The sequence below is a fragment of the Eumetopias jubatus genome, unplaced genomic scaffold, assembly GCF_037043125.1.
Source record: "Eumetopias jubatus isolate StellerSeaLion01/CBP00866 unplaced genomic scaffold, mEumJub1_p1.0 scaffold_106, whole genome shotgun sequence".
NCBI classification, from domain to species: domain Eukaryota; kingdom Metazoa; phylum Chordata; class Mammalia; order Carnivora; family Otariidae; genus Eumetopias; species Eumetopias jubatus.
Window position 1 is genome coordinate 108,335 of NW_028274912.1, and position 13,899 is coordinate 122,233.

At 42.8% G+C, this 13,899-nt stretch overlaps 1 protein-coding gene across 1 annotated transcript in view; it reads right to left on the reverse strand.

The window, feature by feature from the left end:
* The window catches only part of LOC148161627 (putative phospholipid-transporting ATPase IIB), a 136,288-nt gene that overhangs the window by 76,247 nt on the left and 46,142 nt on the right, over window positions 1-13,899 (reverse strand). Inside the window, exon 8 of the mRNA XM_088020688.1 lies at window positions 4,612-4,849. The gene's annotated coding sequence lies outside the window, so the exon portion shown is untranslated. The remainder of the gene's footprint in view (window positions 1-4,611; window positions 4,850-13,899) is intronic.

A 13,899-nucleotide genomic window follows, 5' to 3' on the forward strand; every position in this document is an offset into this window, starting at 1 on the left:
TTTATCTCCACCAAAAAAAAATCTCCATTATTTGACAATTACTTAGAAGATAATTCAGACTTACATCATTATACACATATTCTTGACAACCAATCTCAAATTAATTTTCTGGCTTTAAAAGGGTCTACATTTGCTTTTAGCACTGTATGCTACAACTCTCTGGGGCCCGAGTTCTCTATACTTGCTGTTTCTTTTGACTGGAAGCCCTCCCTTCACAGCCCTCCTTAATTCCACAGCAAACAGAGCCTCCCAAAGCCTTCAGGGACCCACATGAGCGCCCAGTATGCACGCACACCTCTGACAATGTGCTTACCTGCTATGAACAGACTAACATCACAGTGTCTACTAAACCCAGATCCTGTGACAGGTTCAAAGCATAACTGAAATATACTTTTATGACATTTAGTTTGTTTTTTGCAAATGCATCAAACTTACCCCACTTCAAAACAAGACAAGTTTATGACCAATCTATTCTTAATCAGTTAAATGAGCCAAATGTCGTAATGGACCAATGGCAAAGTAGCTCTATAAGCCACACTGAACCAGACACAGATTACCAAATAAGGATGAAATTATATCATTACTTCTTTCCCAACAAAACACACACAGGCAATAAGAGTGGAAGATAATTAAGCAACTTTTTAAAAAAGGAACTGATGACATATAAATGGCACTCTAGAAGGTCACCAGGGGATGACACATGTAGTTCCCAGGCAGACAACTGCACACTACATTAGCAGGTCGTGTGGCTTGTCTTTGTTGTTTGGGTGGGACCGGCACCCCCCACCAACTCTCTCAACACTTTAAGTGGCTGAGGAGGTAGAAGCCGAATTTAACATGGTTTATGAAGCAAAGTGGGTAGCTGGGAAATGTAATTAATACGTTTATTTACATATAGAAGTAAACTATATTTTAAAAGAGACCTAGACTCTGAAAAGAAATATTGCTGAGAGAAATTTTAAAACTTAAATAAAGGGAAAGATCTATCTCATTCATGGGTCAGAAGACGTAGTATGAATAAGATGTTGATTCTCCCTCAAATTTATCTATAGATTCAATGCAATCCCAGTCCAAATCGTAGCAGGCATTTTCTACAGAAATCGACAAGCTGATTCTAAAAGTCATATTGAAATACACAGGACCTAGACGACACTCTGAAAATGAGAAACAAAGTTGAAGGGAAAACAGTACATGATTTCAAGAATTATTATACAGCAATGGTAATCAAAAAAGAATGGTATTAGCATAAAGAGACAAACAGATAAATGGAGAAGAGAGTCCAGAAATAAACCCACAGATAAAAGACAAGTGATTTTTTTTTTTTTAAAGATTTTATGTATTTATTTGAGAGAGAAAGAGAGAGAGCACAAGCAGGGGAAGCAGCAGAGGGAGAGGCAGAAGCAGGCTGAGCAGGGAGCCAGATGCGGGACTCGATCCCAGGGCTCTGGGATCATGACCTGAGCCGAAAGCAGGCGCTTAACCGACTGAGCCACGCTTAACCAACTGAGCCACCCAGGCGCCCCAAAAGACAACTGATTTTTGACAAAAGTGTAAGGCAATGCCATGTGAAAAACATCACTCTTCCAAAACATGGTGCTAGAAGCATTTGGATATCCACATGCGAAAAAAGTACTTACACAAACACCAGGTACTGGTACAAAACTTTACTCAAAATGGATATACCTAAGGCAAACCCTAAAACCAAAGAACTTCTAGAAGAAGAAACATAGGAGAAATATAGCAGAAAATCTTTCTGAACTTTAGTTAGGCCAAGCAAAAGCACAATCCTAAAGGAAAAAACTGCCAAATCAGACTTCTTCAGCTAGAACATGACAGGGGCTGGAAGCAGCGTGAAGGCATTAAGAGCAAGGAATCGGCAGCTGAAAGCCACTGGATCGGGTGTATGAGGGAGGAAGAGGGAGAGACAGGAGGAGTGCCTTGCGCCAGGTGAAGCAGCCCTAGGCCCTGCTTGAAAAACCACCAGCACGTGACAGGGCTGCAGAGGAAGAGCGCACTCAATGAAGTCCAGAAGGTACACCAGGTACATCGGAGAGGTCTGCGGTGGGAGCCAGAGGCAGGGAAGGAACCTGAGGGCTAGAAACACAGCGGAAAAGGCAAGGGTACGAATAGAGATGGACAAAGTCTCGTGACAATGAAGGGCGCTTTACAGTCTGAGGCTGGCCCCGGTAAGCGATGGAAACAAAGACGGGCCCCGTGAAACCCGTCTGGGAGCCCACAGGCCAGGACTCTGCTCCGGCTGGGTGGCCCATTCTGCCTTCAGCTGAAGGCGGGCAGCGGCAGGGAGGCATGTGGTATCCCTCCCCCAACACAGGCTGGGGACAAAAGTGGGAACAAAATGGGCAAGGCCCTGCCCACAGGAAACCTACACTCCAGAGAGCTGACAGAAAGCAGAGCGAGATCAAATACAGTGATGTCTGAACGGTAGTAATTACAGCCTAGGACATTAAAAAAAAAAAAAAAAAAGGAAATACTGCTGTTTTGGGGTGAGGGTTATAAAGCATCTTGCTGGAAGTAACCAACTTTTACTCTTAAACATTCACTAGCAATAATTAGAGTAGTTTTAAAAAGCATTCTTTAGCAATAACAAAAAAATTAAGATGCTCAAGTTAAACAAAATCAAATCTTTTTCTTGTTCCATCAGTAAAAAAAATGAGATAGCTTTAGAAAGAATATGGAAATAATAAAATATTCTATCGTGGTAAGAAACATTTAAAGCACATAATGTTCTTTACTGGATCAATTATATTAGGCAACCACTTCCCCTCTAAAATGATGTCCCTAGCTAAAACAGTCTATACCATCCATGTAATTACCAACAGAGTTCAGAAGCTGCCAGAAGAGCGTATCCATACAGAATACTTTATAGCCCACCACGGCACACATCTTTTGCCTGAAGCAATATGCAGAACTAAATAATGAAATTAAGTATCGATTGCAATTCACTGCGTTAACTGAAGATTTTGTAGAAAAGTACAAGGGTTTGAAAAATTAGTATCTCAATACTAAATATTTTCTCAACTAACAGGTACAAATGAAAATTTTTAGGGTCTTACTACTGACAGGACATTTCAAAGTCTTGGTGAAGCCTGCTGGTGTTTGCATAAGAGAAATGTCTAATCTTTGTTTTCTGTGCTTAGAAAGAATTGTTATACATCTACCAAATGTTAAAATACAAAATATTGTTAATATGAACAGTCCATAATTAACAAGTTCTAAGGTTCTCAAACACGAAAACCAGAAGCTTTAGGAAAAAGCCTTCCTCTCTCCTGGGCCTACAAAGGTACAAAAACTCCAAGGCCCTACATGAATCAGCATGGTGACATTACTACTGAGAGGTATATGAACTAAAGATGGTTCAAAATTGTCCCTAGTCTCTCATTTCCTTAGATTTTCAATAATCCCATGGCAGTTTCTTACTGCTCAAAGACTCCCAAGTGTGGAGGCTGACATCGATCCTTGGTAGAAGAATGAAGAAATCACGGATGAAGACGGCAAGCCACCATGAGCCTATTTATGAGGTTTCGACGCCACTGGTCTAACTCACAAGCAGAAGGAAAAACTCCCAATCATCTTATATTTAGAGTGTTTCGTGTTTCTCAGGGAAAACAAGAAAAAAATGAAAACGAAAAATAACTGATGGAGGAAGGGAGGGGAGGAGGGAGCGAGGGAAAGATTTTCCAAGACACTAGAACATGCTAAAAAGGAACATTATTTAAAACTGGAATGGAACTGGCACGGAAATCTGGATGAGCCCGTGCAGCAGACAAGAAAGCGAAGAAAAGGGCCCAAACAAATCTGATCCATTTCTCCAAGGTCTGAGAAAAGAGCTTTAGTAACGTTAATAACTGCTTTTAAAGGAACTAACTAACCATTTGAGGAGAAAAAAGAAGACAGATCCCTTTCTCCATACAACGCACACCTGATACGTAAAATTACAAGCGGCTACGGAAAATGAACACACAGAAACACTGTAGGGAGATTAAAACACTCATTTACATCGGGGTTGAATGGACCTTCTAAGATTGAAGTAAAAACCACAGAGGAAAAGATCAGATCTACATACATAAAAAGTACAAATTTATCTACATTTAAAAGAAAAAGATACAAAAATGAGTCAAGACAAAAATATTTGTCACCAGATAAATTTCTTAGAGAAATTATGAAAAGGTAAAGATGTATGAAAAAAGATGAATAAACTTTTATCAAAGATCAAAATGAACAATGAAATGTTAAAAGGTAAGCAGCAAGCAAAACACAAGGAGAGCATTTTTCACCACGGAAGTTGGCAAGTTAAAGAAAGTAAAGCGGGCAAGGACGTCAGGAAAAGGGAACCCTCACTGGGCGGCTGGCTGACAAGATCAGGCTTCAAACTTTTCCTATTTGATCTGGAAATTCCTCGGGTGTCATCCCATTTCCTGAGTCCCTACATATGCCAGCCGCCCTACGTAACTCGGGAGAAAATAGCGGTATGAACACAGCTGAGAAGCCGATAATTAAGGGTGACCACCAGAGTGACACCAGGTAGCAGAGAGAGGTCCCAGATGCTAGCACATATAGGTACCTACACACAAAACAACAATCACTTCTCACCTGTGAAAAGGTACTTTGTGTTAGCCAGTTTTTTCCATTACTTTCTCGTGGCCCCTAATCTCCAAACGATGCAATAAAAAACACGGTGTAAAGGGGGATGCCTGGGTGGCTCAGTCGGTTAAGCGGCTGCCTTCGGCCCGGGTCATGATCCCAGGGTTCTGGGATCAAGTCCCACATCGGGCTCCTTGCTCAGCAGGGAGCCTGCTTCTCCCTCTCTCTCCCTCTGCTTGTGCTCTCTCTGTCAAATAAATAAGAAATCTTAAAAAACAAAACAAAACAAAACAAAACATGGTGTATGAATATCATGAAGTGAAGCTCATACAGATCCTCTTAGGGTGACGTGAGGAAGAAAGACTGGTGAGGGTAATGAGTACATACCTAGTTCCGGGTATCTATGTCCACCTTGGTACAGCCACAGAGAACTGAACTGATGAGATAACAAATCTCAACTGTCTGTGTGTTCCTGACACATACTAGGATCAAGAACTACTGGGCGCCTGAGTGGCTCAGTTGGTTAAGCGACTGCCTTCAGCTCAGGTCATGATCCTGGAGTCCTGGGATCGAGTCCCGCATCGGGCTCCCTGCTCAGCAGGGAGTCTGCTTCTCCCTCTGACCCTCCCCCCTCTCATGTGCTCTCTATCTCATTCTCTCTCTCAAATAAATAAATAAATAAATCTTAAAAAAAAACTACTATTATATGGTACAAACGTAGTAATGTATACTGTACATTCTTCTATGGATGCTTTCCAAACGCTGCTCAGACCACAGACAGGAAAGAAGACCGCATGATGTAAACACGTGAGAAGGTGAGCACATTTATCAAAGGACTGCTCTGACTACATACAGAAAACACACAGAAAGGACTTCCAAGTACCCACTGTTCTTCATCTGCACTGTCACAAAAGTGGACCACTGAGAGATGAAACCACTCGAATAAGAGAAGGAAAGTCACTGGCGCCTCTCTGCGGACTGCATGGCGACAATCCATTCTGATTACTTCTGAGTTTATGAGCTCTCAAGCAATTTCTGATGGGAAAATTCTTCTAACATTTGAGAATACTATTTTTTAAAAAACCCAACTATCTGAAGACATGACTGTCACAAAAGGAAATCCTTCTTACCAAGTGGAACATGCAGTAACTCATGAAACCAGTTACATATTAGGATTTCCCTGTGAAAGTGCACATCACCCACAATGTGTAAAAGGCAGTAAAGAGGGATTTTAAGATCCCTTGATTTTTCAAGAATAACTATGACACACAATTTCATTAAAAGATGAATTTCATTAAGATAATTCATGATATTTTATGTAAAAAAAAAGCTACTAAGAATTTTAACAAGTATGTAGCAACAGTGTTGACAGTAAGGATCAAAGATGCTAAAACAGACAGGAATAAAGGACATGGCCACTTTCTGTGGATAAAGTTCCTTTTTGGCAAGGAAACTGGAACACCAGAAGCAGGTAAATATGTAAATGTTCTTCCTGGCATACACACACGTGCACACACGCACAATGCCCACAATGTTCAAAGACAACAGACTTCCCTCTCTCTCCTATGTCTGAATATTAGAAAGCACGTTAAATAACAAAATGCCGTAACTATGACAAGAAACAGCTAAGACGGACTGCAGTCATCACCTGCAGTCACCTGCATCATTCTGCAATCACAGAATTCCAGATCCATTTCTGAATCTAAAGTCCCACATTAGCTTTAGGTGTAAATTTGGAATTTCCACCAACAGTGGGTGACACGATGTTGTCCTGCTGAGATCTGGTGGCTGATGAAGACAAAAACAAAACTCTGAATTTATCGTCCCTGCTAGAATAGTGCATGAACTCTTTAAAAAGCGTCGTCCAGGACTTACTCATGTTTGAATCCCGTGAGGTCATCGCAGTGTCTCACACACACTGGGTCCTTAGGGACTATCGGGAACCGAACTGAGAGCCAGCCAGTGGAATGACTGCAGCCAAGTGTGCAGTTCAGACACCTCTCCTGAGCAAGAGGTAAAAGAATCCAAGTACAGAACGGCCCCACAATTCAAAGTCCTCGTCAGGGATTTTTGTAAGAGCTGCCAACAATTTCACATTCTCCTGCTAGGCTCTGACTCAGATGCTGTCCATTGGGCTAAACATGAAGAATAAAGTAGTCACAAACAGGGAGAAAGCAGTGACAGGGGCAGCAGCAGACACAGAGAATTCCCACACGGCAAGAGAAGCAGCTTCTCAAGTAACGACACATGCAGCTAACTAAACAGCGTCCATGTCAGGGCACCCGGCTGGCTCCACAGGAAGCACATGACACCCCTGATCTCATGCTCGTGAGTCTGAGCCCCACACTGGGTGCAAAGATAACTAAAACAATAAATCAATAAACTGAAAAAATAAATAAAGAATCTCAGTGTTGACTGACATTGCATACCAGTTAAAATACTCTCTGCTTCTAACAAAGCACCCCAAAGATAGGAGCATACTTAAAAGTGGACATGGCTTTCCTTTTCCACAGAAAACAGAGAGAAAACTTTTCCCAGAGTATTTCTACAAGAATGTGCTGAAGAACTCCAAATACAAAAAGATCAAATACTGTAAATATAACAAACCACAGTTAAGTCACATAGGAAGTAGCCATCAATGCCATTCAAAGAACAGATCACTACGAAATACTAGAAATTAAGGAGATGAACGTATTCTTGACAAGAAAACAAATTTCAAACTAAAGTCAATGAGCATATACATGCATTTTTTTTTACATCCCAGATTTTACCTATCAGTCATTTGCATCAGAATAACCAGCCACGGAGCAAAGCACTACAGTTGAAAGAACACTGGGTTTGACATCAGAATGGTCTGGGTTCAAATATGAACTCTACCAAAACTGCAGTGGCTCAGGGCAAATCACATGGCCTGAGCTTCAGCTCCCTCACCTCTAACATGGAGATAAGCCAACCTACCTTGAATGGCAGTTATGCAAATGAGCAAGTTACTGACACTCACGAGGAAGTCAAAAAAAAAAGCAGTATCATCATCATCTACACGTAAAAATGTCCTTCCAAAGATCACCAATGATGATCTATCTTGTTTAAAAAGGTAAATTTGCATTTGTCTTTGAAATAAACCCACGGACAATTATTTTTAAAATATTCTGAGTTGGAGTGTCACAGAAGTGTAAAAGATATGATTAGTATGCCTTCTTCATTTTTTACTATTTTTAGGTGACAATGACATAACAAAATCAGCCATTTTAAAGTGAATACAGCACTGAGTCCATTCACGATGTTGTGCAACCCACTCTATCAAGCTCAAAAACATTTCCCTCACACAGAGGACGTGTCATGCCCACTAAGCAGCTGCCCCCCGCCCGCCGCTGCCGCCACTTCCCAGGGCCGTGGCAACCACAACCTGCTTTCTAGCTCCATTCATCTACCTGTTCTGATACTTCGTGTAAATGACATAGAGTCCGTGACCCTCTGTGTCTGATTTCTCTCACAGAGTGTAATGTTTCCAAGGGGCATCCGGGTTTATCAGTATTCATTAATTTTTATGGTTGGATAATATTCCAATGTGAAAAAACACCATAATTTGTCCATTCACCCACCGGTGGACATGTGGGCAATTATAAATAGTGCTGCATGAACATGGGTGGATGCCTATCTGCCTGAGTCCCTGTTTTCGATTCTAAAGGCATCTGGAAATGTCTCAATCCGCCTTCATTTGTGAATGAGAGGTTTACGGACATCCACTGCTTTGTGGTTCATTTTTTTCTTTTCCCATCTTAATAATGTCACCCCACGTCCTTCTGACCTCCAGCGTTTCTCACTCAAGAGCCCTTCCTTGTGTGTTTCTCTCTTGCTGCTTTCAGAATATCCTCTTGGTCCTCGGGTTTCAACAGTTTGATTGTCATGTGTCTCAGTGCGGATTTCCTTGCATTTATCTTTCTAGGGATTCACTGATTTTCCCGAGTATGTAGAGTCATGTCTTTCATCAAATTTGGGAAGTTAATGGCTACTACTCCCTACAACATTCTCTCCACCCTTTCTCCCTTCCAAGATGCCCAGTGTGTGCACATGTAGTACACTTGGCACCACCCACAAGTCCCTTAGGACCTGCTTATTTTCCTTCACTCTTCCTTCTGCTTCTGAGAATGGGTGATTCCACTTGAAATTATCTAGTTATTGAAATTACCTAGGTTCAAGGTCACTGATTCCTTCTTCTGCCAGCTCAACTCTGCTGAAACTCTCCAGTGAGTTTTTCCTTTAATTTATTATACTTTTCAGCACCAGAATTTTTGCCTTTCGCTTCTTTTATAATTTCTATACCTTTATTGGTATTCTGTATGTTAATACATCATTTTTCGGGGTGCCTGGGTGGCTCAGTCGATAAGTGTGTCTGCCTTCGTTTCAGGTCATGATCCCAGGGGTCCTGGGATCGAACCCCACACCTCGGGCTCCCTGCTCAGCGGGAAGCCTGCTGCTCCCTCTCCCTTTGACCCTCCCCCTGCTTATGTGCCCTCTCTCGCTGTGTCTCTGTCAAAGAAAGAAATATAATCTCAAAAAAACAAAACAAAACAAAAAAACCCATCATTTTTCCTAATCCTGTCAGTGTTTTTCAGTTGTTTCCTTTAGCTCCTTGGACAGACTTAAGGCAGCTGATCTAGACTTTGTCTCCTAAGTCCAGAATCTGGGCTTCGGCAGGGACGGTTTCTGTTCATTTCCTCTGTGACTAGGCCACATGGTTTCTCTGCATGTTCTGTAAGTTTTTTGTGGAAACCTGTACACTTTGACTATTATAATCTGGTAACTCAGGAAATCAGGCACTTCCCCCTCTTCTGGGTTTGTTTTGTTGTTCGGTATATGCTGCAGCCATGCACGTAGAGTGACTTTTGTAGACTCATTTTGTAAAGTGTGTATTCTTTGTCATGTATGGAGAGAAGTCTTTCAGCCAGTGTTTTGGAAAGGATTTCCTTGCATGGGGAGGGGGCGAGACTAAGAAAGGGAAGGATGGTGGGAGGGAAGAAGGAAGGCGTTGCGAGGGGGGAGGAACGAAGCAAGGGAGGGAGAAAGGGAGACCAACCTCTCCCGATCGTCGCAGACTGCCTCTGTGCTGGGGACTCCAACACAGAGCCAGGCTGCCTAGAACTCAGCCTGAGCTTTCACCTCTGCTTGCACTGAGCCTAGAGACTGGCCAGAGGCAAAACGCTTTCTCGGGGTCTTTTCTGAGTGTGATCTAGGGCTGGCCTTGGATTTGACTTTCAAAACTCCCCAGTAAACACGGGCACTTTTACATGCCCCAATTTTCCAAAGAAGTCCCCTCTCCAGCTTCCTTGGCTTGGCACGTGACCCTCTATTCTGTGTGTCGACTGTCAATGCTGGCCCCAAGCTACTGCTGCCTCTCCTCAGCCTGACATGGGCTTGAGAAATGCCCACCGGCTTTTGGCTCCTCTGTCCTGAGTGACATCCATGTTAGATGAAAGAAAGACATCCTGAGTCCGTCCTTCATGTGTCCCTCACAGGTTGGACAGACAGACACAATTCTCTGCAAGTAAGTTCTGCTCTACTCCCTTCAGAGCAGGGTCCAGAGTCCCCAGTCCAGATTGTGGGCTGCATTCCTCATGGCAGGAGCTTGACTTTTCCGTGCTTCTGTGGAAGAAAGGAAGGGCATGCAGGACTGCCTCCTCTGCCAGTTTCTCAGATGCCACCATACCATTTAGTTCTGAATGATACAATTAATACACAGAAACAAATCTTTACACAGTCCAAATACCACAGTTAAAAACAATTTAAAAAATAAGCCAGGATCTGTATTATATTCTAAAAAAGACATACCAAGGTTACACCTAATTTGCCTGGCCATTCTGGGGACTCTCTTTTCCAAAACGCAAGCATACCTCTTTTCTACAACACACCTAACCTCTATCATGCCACAGCTTTAAGCATCAAAGCTTCTTAATAGTTAATCATTCAACTTAACCTCAAAAGAATAGTCTTTTCAATAAATGGTACTGGGACAACTGGATACTCACATGCAAAGGAATGTGAACCCGTATCACACACCATACACAAAATATGAAATGAAAGTGGATCACACATCTGAATGTCAGAGCTAAAACTATAAAATCCCTGGAAGAAAATAAAGAAGTAAATCCTCGTGACCTCGGGTTGGTAAACTGTTTCTTAGCTCCAATGCCAAAGGCAAAAGCAACAGAAGAAAACACAGATGAGTTGGACATCATAACATGAAAACTCTGTGCGTCAGAGGATACCGAGAAGAAGAAAACACATGCCACAGAACGAGACAGAATATTTCCAAACCATATATTGACAAGAGATTTAAATCCAGATTGTATAAAGAATGCTTACAAGTCAATAATTAAAAAACAATTAATCCAGTTAAAACAGTAAGCCCGGGGACGGGTGAGCCTGGGGATGGGTATTTACGAGGGCATGTTCTGCATGGAGCACTGGGTGTTGTACGCAAACAGTGAATCGTGGAACCTACATCAAAAACCAATGATGTAATGGATGGTGACTAACATAACACAGTAAAATAAAATTTTAAAAAAAAAGGTTGTATGTTTTTTTTTTTTTCTCATTAAACTTTTGTTTTAATGGGTCTCAAAATTCTGTGACAGATTTTTGGTCAAGTTGTTTCCATTAAAAAGTACTGATTTTAAAATCTAATAACTTAAAACTGCCACACACACACACAAAAAAAACATGGTCCACAAAACATTCTCCTTTCCTTCTGAAGGTTTTACGATGCATTGTTATCATTAACCCGTCTTTTACTATTAAACTTAAATGGCCAATTGACACAAACAGTTCTGAGACCGTTCTTCCACCACTGATTAAGACTGGGGTGGCAGGTATTGGGGATAATATTCATTTAGCCTTCTGAGCTTTCTGGGCAGACTTGGTGACCTTGCCAGCTCCAGCTGCCTTCTTGTCCACTGCTTTGATGACACCCACAGCAACCGTCTGTCTCATGTCACGAACAGCAAAACGGCCCAGAGGAGGATAGTCAGAGAAGCTCTCAACACACATAGGCTTGCCAGGAACCATATCAACAATGGCAGCATCACCAGATTTCAAGAACTTGGGACCATCTTCCAGCTTTTTATCAGATCGACGATCTATTTTCTCCTTCAGCTCAGCAAACTTGCAAGCAATGTGAGCCGTGTGACAATCCAGCACAGGTGCATATCCAGCACTGATTTGGCCTGGATGGTTCAGGATAATCACCTGAGCCGTGAAGCCAGCTGCTTCCATGGGTGGGTCATTTTTGCTGTCACCAGCCACATTGCCACGACGAACAATTTGACAGATACGTTCTTGACATTGAAGCCCACATTGTCCCCAGGAAGAGCCTCGCTCAAAGCTTCATGGTGCATTTCAACAGACTTTACTTCAGTTGTAACATTGACTGGAGCAAAGGTGACCACCATCCCAGGTTTAAGAACACCAGTCTCGACTCGGCCCACAGGGACAGTACCAATACCAATTTTGTAGACGTCCTGGAGAGGCAGACGCAAGGGCTTGTCAGCTGGACGAGTTGGTGGCAGGATGCAATCCAGAGCTTCAAGCAGTGTGGTGCCACTGGCATTCCCATCTTTACGGGTGACTTTCCATCCCTTGAACCAAGGCATGTTAGCACTTGGCTCCAGCATGTTGTCACCGTTCCAACCAGAAATTGGCACAAATGCTACTGTGTCGGGGTTGTAGCCAATTTTCTTAATGTAGGTGCTGACTTCCTTAACGATTTCCTCGTATCTCTTCTGGCTGTAGGGTGGCTCAGTGGAATCCATCTGGTTAACACCAACAATTAGTTGTTTTACACCCAGTGTGTAAGCCAGAAGGGCATGCTCACGGGTCTGCCCATTCTTGGAGATACCGCCTTCAAATTCACCAACACCAGCAGCAACAATCAGGACAGCACAGTCAGCCTGAGATGTGCCTGTAATCATGTTTTTGATAAAGTCTCTGTGTCCTGGGGCATCAATGATGGTCACGTAATACTTGCTGGTCTCGAATTTCCACAGGGAGATATCAATGGTGATACCACGTTCACGTTCAGCTTTCAGTTTATCCAAGACCCAGGCATACTTGAAGGAGCCCTTTCCCATCTCAGCAGCCTCCTTCTCAAATTTTTCAATAGTTCTTTTGTCGATCCCACCACATTTGTCGATCAGATGACCAGTAGTGGTAGACTTGCCCGAATCTACGTGTCCAATGACAACGATGTTGATGTGAGTCTTTTCCTTTCCCATTTTGGTTTAGGTTGAGCGGTGGTTTTCACGACACCTGTGTTCTGGCGGCAAACCCGTTGCAAAAAGCAAAAAAGGTGGTATCTTAAAAGAGGTACACACAATGAGAAAAAAAAAAAAACAGTAAGCAAAAAATCTGAATAAACATCTCTCCAAAGACATACAACCACCTAATAAGCAGATGGAAAGATGCTCAATAGCACTAGTCGTCGGGGAAAGACAAATCAAGCCACAGTGAGATACCACTTCACACCCGACAGGACGGCCACAATAAAGAAGACAGACAGTAACAGTGCCCGTGAGGATGTGGAGAAACCGGAACCTTCACACACTGCCGGTGAGAATGCAAAATGGGTAGCCAATTAGGAAAACAGCTTGGCAGTTTATCAAAAACATAGTTACCATATAATCCAGCAATTTCACTTCTAGGTATATTTACAAAAGAAATAAAACAATGTTCACACAAAAACACTCACATACGGACATTCGCAGCAGCACTATTTACAACAGCCTAGAGTGGAAACAAACCAAACGTCCGTCTACAGATGAATCGGTGAACACAACGCGGAATACCCCAGAGTGGAATATTATTTGGCAACAAACAGAAATAAAGCCTGACAGGTGCCACAACACCGACGAACCTTGAACACAGAATGCCAAGTGAAAGAAGCCTGTGACAAAAGCCCACATACTGCACGATTCCACTTCTGTGACCTGTCCTAAGAGGCAAATCCACGGAGACAGAAAGCAGACCGGGGGCTGCCTGGGCCTGGAAGAGGGTCAGAAGGGGCAAGAATGGGATGATGGCTAATATATTCAGTTTCTTTCTAGAATGTTAAAAATGTTCCAAAATTAGGGGCGCCTGGGTGGCTCAATTGGTTGGGCGGCTGCCTTCAGCTCAGGTCATGATCCTGGGGTCCTGGGATCAAGCCCCACGTCCAGCTCCCTGCTCAGCAGACAGCCTGCTTCTCCCTCTCCCTCTGCCTGCCACTCTGCCTACTTGTGCTCTCTGTCGAATAAATAAAATCTT